Below are 7,230 nucleotides of genomic sequence, written 5' to 3'. Positions count from 1 at the left end.
TATTGTCGTCCCTTCTCTTTCAGCAATCTGTCCTATCTCTACTGTTTTGTGATTTCTGTCACTTGGTTTTTGATCTGCACATGTGTAAACCCTTGACTTTCCTTTTCCTTTCCTCATTTGCACCCCAGGATGAAGGCAGACTCCGCAGCCATATTCACCATTAAATTGCTTAAAATTTTTTAGTAACGGCCTTGCTACTGCATCACACACACAGCACAATGGGTGCACTTTCACGTGTCTCCATGACTGATCACTAGGATGTTGCCACTCAAAGCCAGCTTGTGAAAGATCGGCACATTCCTCTGCAAATGGTTGGAAGTAGCAGGTCATGTCCGTTTTTTTTTTTATCTAAACCATAAAGCACATAAAAGCACACGATTATCTCTGCTCTCAGGGGGTATCTCATTAACACAACACAGTATTGGCCAAATACTAATTTTAGAGGACTGAAAGACTGGTACACCATCACAATTAAATGTAAGGGAGAGGAAATCCTCTTCACTATTTGATTTCAAGGTCTGATATAAGGTGCCATCACATATATCACTTACATGCCTACTGTCATCAGCACGAAAACAGAGATCATGCATACCTTGATTCTCAAGAACATCCTTCAGTTGATCCTTTAATGGAATACTGGTAAAGAAATGTCCTTCCTGTAAACTGTCTTTTACTGTTATAGACGAGGAACATGACACACATGTAAGTGTTTCTTCTTGTGATTGTGACATGCCAAGGTACTTAGTACATACTCTGCAGTAATGATGGTGTTTTAATTGACACATTAGCTTTTTTCTATTCATCAGGCACTCACACAGTTCAGGCAGTGTGTTTTTCCATGCCCGCACTACATCTCGGCTGGGGACACTCATGCCCAGGCAGCTCTCGAGGGGGCCAGATGCGCTCTCCCCGTGGCTCTGGCCCGGCGGTCGCTGAGGCAGCGCGGCGGCTTCGGTCATGGGGCTCCCAGCGCGACATCTCCGAGGGCGTCGGTACTGCCGAGGCTTTTTCCCGTTCCTCGTCTGCTGACTCCGCCTCCTCTCTTCCAACGTTCGGGAGCCCGTTTCTCAGCCTTCTCCAGCCCGAAGTATGAGTCTGGAGAGGCTTCCACAGTCTGATTCTGAGGAGCTAGAAGTGCTTAGCATCATGGACTTCTGGAAGCCAGTGCTGTGTAAATCATGGAACAGACCAAGAAAAAAAAAAAAAATAGCTGCTCTGCATGGCTCAGCCCTTGTCTCTTTCCTACCGCCGGAGCCCCCCGAGAGGCTGACCGAGGTCCCCTCCCTCGCGGCAGCTCAGGCAACAGGCGCTGTTTTTCCCGCCGTCTTGGCGCTCGGGACACCTCACCAGTCTGCCCGCCTCGAGGGGTTGCAGCTGGAAAATGATCGGGCTCACACACCGTGGGTCGCCGGCAAGTTTTCCCTGGCGGTCCTCCGCTTCAGGGTGCCACCGGGGACCTACGCATAACACCGGCCACCAGCCCCGAGGGGCCGCAGTTCCGGGTCCACCTCCCGCAGAAGTTCAACAGGGTTGTCTGGACTGCGGTGCACGCAGGGCAGAGCCAGGTGTTGGGACAAGAAGTTCGCTCTCTTCTGGAAAACGGGGCCAGAGAGCTTATTTCCCCGCCAGTCAGGGAGTCCAGGTTCTACAGCTGGTACTTCATAGTTCCCAAGAAGGATGGATGGGTTGCATCTGATTTTGGATCTGCGGCCCCTGAACCAATTTCTGAGGAGATTCAGGTTCAGGATGCTCACCATCCCCCCATCATCAGTGACATCCAATCCGAGGATTGGTTTGTCACGATAGATCTGCGAGACGCATGTTTCCACACCTGTGAGAGGGACGGATGGAGATCCGTCCCTCTCACAGGAAGTTCCTGAGGTTCGCCTTCGGGGGCGTGGCTTACCAGTATCGGGTTCTTCCGTTCAGCCTAGCACTCTCCCCTCGCACGTTCACCAATTGCATGGATGCAGCTCTGGCCCCGCTGAGGCTCCAGGGCATCCGCATACTGAACTACATCGACGTCTCGAGAGTTAGCGGTTCGGCATCGAGATGTCAAGATGTCCTCGCCCACCTTCAGTGTTTGGGGTGGCGGCTCAACGCGAAGAAGAGCGTGCAACAGTGTGGGACTCAACGACGATGCGGGCCCACCTGTCGCCTGCACGCGTCGGGTCCATTTTGTCCACAGTGACCAGAGTGCAGTTAGGCCGCATCATCACTGTACACACTTTCAGAGGGTGTTGGGTCTCCTGGCAATACGGCAGTGGTGGCCTATTTGAATCCCCAGGATCTGCGCTCGTGCCCATTATGCAAGCTGGCGCATCAGATCCTCCTGTGGTCCCAGCAGAGACTGTTGTCCCTCAGAGCGATGTGTATCCCTGGGACCCAGATTCAGGGAGCAGACCTGCTGTCGCGACAGGGGCTGAGGCCCGGGGAATGGAGACTCCACCCCGAGGTGGTGGAGTGGTTGTGCGATGGTTTGGCCCAGTAGCCGTGGACCTGTTTGTGTCTCGAGAGACTACGCACTGTCCGCTCTGGTTCTCCCTCTCGCCCCCACCCCGCTAGGGCTGGATGCCATGGTGCAGACGTGGCCGAGGCTGCGTATCCTGTATGCTCTTCCCCCAGTTGCTCTGCCCCCGGGGGTTCTGGAGGGGGTCCATCAGGACGGTGTCAGCCTACTGTTAGTAGCCCCGTTTTTGGCTGGCCCGAGTGTGAGACCCGTGACTCCTTCCAGGGTTCCCACTTGGGACCTAGCAGTGGTTCTCGAAGCGCTGGCTGAGGCTCCCTTCGAACCCCTGGAGTCGGCTGAGGCCAAGCACCTGACCCTTAAGATGGCCTTCTCCTCGCTATCACCTCTCTGAGGAGGGTGGGGGATCTCCAGGCACTTTTGGTTTCTCCTCAATGCCTGTAGTTTGCCCCAGGGAGGGTCAGAGCCATCCTGCACCCCTGTCCGGGCTATGTCCCTAAGGTTCCGTCCAGGTTGGCAGGGACTACGGTGCTGCAGGCGTTTCATTCCCCACCTCATGTGACGGCAGAGGACGAGAGACTTCATCTGCTCTGCCTGGTCAGAGCGCTGAGAATTTTCACTCTGAGGTCCTCCCGGTGGAGGAAAGCAGACCAGTTGCTGGTGTGTTTCGGGTCCACCAAGGCTGGGCTCCCCACTTCTAAACACACGATCAGCAACTGGATTGTTCAGACTATTTCCCTGGCCTATCAGGTGTGCGGATTACCTTCACCTATGGCCGTAAGGGCGCACTCTACTCGAGGCACGGCGGCCTCTAGGGCCCTCCTCATAGGGGCTTCACTCCAGGATTTGTGTGAGGCAGCTGGCTGGGCCACCCCTCACACTCCGGTTTTACAGTCTGGACCTTCCCTCTGCACCCGGCACCCGTGCGCTCTCCTCTTAGTCACGCCTACGGGTTACTGCACGCTGGGGGCAGGCAGAGGCTTCGGCGTGGAATAGTGGGTATTCTCGTTCCCATAGTGTCGTTACATACGTAACCCGAGACGATATGTCAGTGCATGTCACAGCCTGAGAGAAAACCATCACAACACAACAGCTGCAGTTAGTCTGACCACAAATAACTCTGCCTTTATGAATTTATTCAGAGTTCCTTAAACACACACACAAACACACACGCAATAATTCTTTTATTAAATCAATTTAATTAATTTAATGAACTGGATCAATTTCTTTTTTGTATTATCCCTGAAGCTTTGACAATATTGTTCGTGTGACGTTTATGACAATAAAGCAAACCGAAATTAAAATTGAATTGAGAGAGAAAGAGAGACAAATAGGCAGATTATACTGTAGTTCTGTCTCACCTGTGCTAATGTGAAACGTTCTGCTGTCTGCTCTTCTGTTTGGCTGGCATCTTTATCACTTTCCTGAAGAACACAAGTCCATAATTCATTAAAAGAAAATAAGAGAAAGAGGGGAAGGGATGGGATAGAGGCAGAGACAGTGAGGTAATAGTTGTTACAATTTTGTAAATTCAGCTTAAGAGAGTGAGGGAGAAAGATCTTACTTAAGAGACTTACTAGGTGAATAGCTGTTTAACAGTAGTTGCTGTAAAAGCTGTACTGATCGTTTCAACATGATGTTACATCAGCCTTTATGTCTATTAAGGTCTTTACACACAAGATGTGAATTAACACAAAAATGATATAGTCACATAGGAATTTCACACATCAAAATTTTTCACATCAGATATAAGCTGCAAATATATCTTAAATGCTATAAGTAATATAGTTAGTAAGTTAGTAACTTATCATCATAAAAGCTACATAACTGTTAACGTTACAATGTAACTATAACTTTAGCTGATAAGATCAAGAGGATATGAACCGGGTAACACTTACATGTTGTTGCGCAGTGTGACCATTTACACGATGTGACCATTTTACCGCTAGAAAGCTCCCGTAAACTGCAGCTAGCTAACGTTACCTTCCCTCGAAAAGGACTGTCCAGAGCACGAGCAGTGTTGGGTGATGTGCGAGGTTGTGGGTAATGCGCATGCGCAGAGCCGCTAGTAGCACATATCAACTGCAGAACACCTCAGAGGGACATGGAGGGAAAGTCCAGAGGTAACATTACCATAAGTAAATTAACAAGTCTTTTTCAATGTTTTAGCTTAAATTTGAAATACATTTATTTAAGTAACAACAGATTTTTTAAATAGTAAACATTAACTCGTTTAACGTTACAGGTTACAGTTGTAACGTTAGCTAATATTATTAGCTAAATTAAGTTAGCTAGCTTTCAGCTTAAAGTTATGTTACCCAAAGTGGTGCCTTTTTGGCAAGTAAGTTAACATTAATAAACCTTAGCTTTAATAATAGTGTAACATTAGATGAGTGTAAAGGACATGTCTTAGATTATAACACATCCAGTAGCTTTGGCACAAGTCAAAGATAACATGGCAATGACAAGTTAACATTATTTCAATGCATAAATATTTGGTCTCCACCATTTTATTTCCATGTCAATATTAGTGAACCTTTGTTTTTGATTCTAATCTTTTAAAATCAGTAAATAGAATGATTATTTCTATGTTTACTGCATTTGGTTGCACAGCCTTTGGCCAAAATATTCATGTTCAAGAACATTTTGTAGTCATTAAGTTAATGTGCTTACTGTATTTCTTTAACATTACCTGACAATTTCTGGTTGGTTGTAGGCTTTAGAGGCACCTGTCAGGTAGGACTGGGCTAACGTTATATGAAAGAAATTAAAATCACACTAATCATAAGAAAATATCACATTATCTGCTCACCTCTATTAAATCACAATTTGTGTAACCTAAACTGCAATTTTCAGATTATGTTCCTTTGACTATTTCAGATCAAATTTAGTAAGAAATTAGTTTAATATGTGCTTGATATTATCAATTTAGACAACAGAATTGTGTATCACAATATATTCAAAATGAGTATTAAATTTCATTTTGACTTGCAGTAAATCTAACTTGCCTAACCCTGCAGATACCCTGTATAGTAGAAGTGTTTTTTTGTTAGAATACTGATGTCAAATGTTAGCTTATTAACAGTTTCTGCCAGTCATTTATTGATTGCTAAGCCAAACAATGATTTTATTTATTTGATCATTTTAGAACACACGGAGAGGAAGTTTGCAGTGGTGCGGTGGAGTGAAGGGGAGGATTTTGGGAAGCTCAGTGACATAAAAACCGATGCCATAAGGGGGTATGATGATTCCAAGGTGGACCAGGATGGGAATCCCTTTGCAACCTACTCAGTCGTTATTGAATGGCGCCATGGGAGGAAGCAACGAGGAGGCTGGCCTCACTACAGAGGCACTGTCATTTTTGTTAGTGGTAAGTTAGAGTTACTATGGTTTTAGGTGATGATTGTCATCTTTAATTTACAGCACTTCAAAAGTTTTTTTTTAGTGTCCAAACTTAAATAGGGCGAGATTCAGCCTGTTTAAGCTGATGTGTCAACTTGCCAAATGACTAAAGACTTTCTCGCATTTGTTGTGTGCTATAATACTTACACAACTACTCTAATTCACACAAACACAAGTACTATGTCGTTTTGATGCTGAAAGTGCCACAATCAGTATGTCTTCACATAGTTGTCAGCCTCTGTAAATTTGACATTAAAAATGAGATGAGATAATAACACTTTGCCAGTTGCAACCAGGTTGAATAAAGTTTTTTGAATAGTTATGTATGTTTATGTCAGATGCCATGTATACCCTATGCATAACCCCCTGAAAATGTGCCTAGAGTATATATAGGGTATGCAAGTACACAAGTATATGAGCAATGTATACAGAGCATGCATGCAGTGCTTGCACTCATTTAGGAGCACACATCATTAACTTCAAGTACATTTTCAGTCTTAGTGTTACAAGAGAGTGATCTGGTGTAATCAGCTGTTTGAGTATAACTCTGGTCTGTGTATTTTGCTTTTGTTTTTTAGCTGCTCGTTTTGAGACAATACGTAAACTGAACTCACTGCTGAAGGAAGAAGACAAAGAGGGCCTCAGTGGCCCCTCCAAAATATGGGGATGATTCAGATTGCTCAACTGATCTTAAGACTGATTCTCAGCAAGTAAAGGTGACGTTAATTTACTTTTAGCTCCTATGCAATGACCATATTTCCCAGTGGTACAATGTACATAGAATGTGTAAGGAGTTGGCACTACTGTGTAATAGGCATTACTATCTATCTAAATCAGTAAGGATTATTGATTCTTGATACTGATTCTCTTGTACATAATGGCTGCTCAACTCCAGCAATAGCTGTGTTTTTATTTTGGTTTTGTGTCTCAATAATAATTTTTTCCTATCTCTTGACACTCAGAAGTCAAAGGCTCCCAGGAGGGCAGACCCCGCTGAACAGTTTCTTAGGCAATACGTTCAATCACAGCCTCTGAAAGCAGAGAACGCAAAGTTGAAGGAGATTGTTCTTCAAGGTATCATTGATTCATATCAAACATTGAACCATGAGACAAGTAATAAACTTTTCTCTAAATTACTGTAGGCTGGATGGGCTGTATTGTAAGTGAAATGGAAATATGTCGTTTAGTGAGTCTTCTGAAATAAAGAGTCCAATCCAGACGTCTTTTAAGGGTTTTATTCTTTGCAAAGGGTCAGACAAACATACAGAGTGCAAACAGTCTGCAGAGTGTAAGACAAAGAGCCAGTGAAGAAACAGGTGACTTTATACTGTAAGGGTATTACGCAGCTATCCAAGGGAGGA

General features: G+C 45.2%; 1 long non-coding RNA gene across 1 annotated transcript; it reads left to right on the top strand.

The window, feature by feature from the left end:
* Positions 1 to 5,628: 5,628 nt before the first annotated feature.
* On the top strand, positions 5,629 to 7,223 carry LOC123979546. Its single transcript, XR_006827247.1, has 3 exons — positions 5,629 to 5,837; positions 6,448 to 6,585; positions 6,832 to 7,223. It is a non-coding gene; the product is annotated as an uncharacterized LOC123979546 (long non-coding RNA).
* Positions 7,224 to 7,230: the final 7 nt, after the last annotated feature.

Source organism: Micropterus dolomieu, linkage group LG11 (genome assembly GCF_021292245.1).
Source record: "Micropterus dolomieu isolate WLL.071019.BEF.003 ecotype Adirondacks linkage group LG11, ASM2129224v1, whole genome shotgun sequence".
Lineage (NCBI taxonomy): Eukaryota > Metazoa > Chordata > Actinopteri > Centrarchiformes > Centrarchidae > Micropterus > Micropterus dolomieu.
The sequence above is the reverse complement of the archived record's forward strand: the minus strand, read 5'-3'. Positions and strand labels throughout refer to the sequence as shown.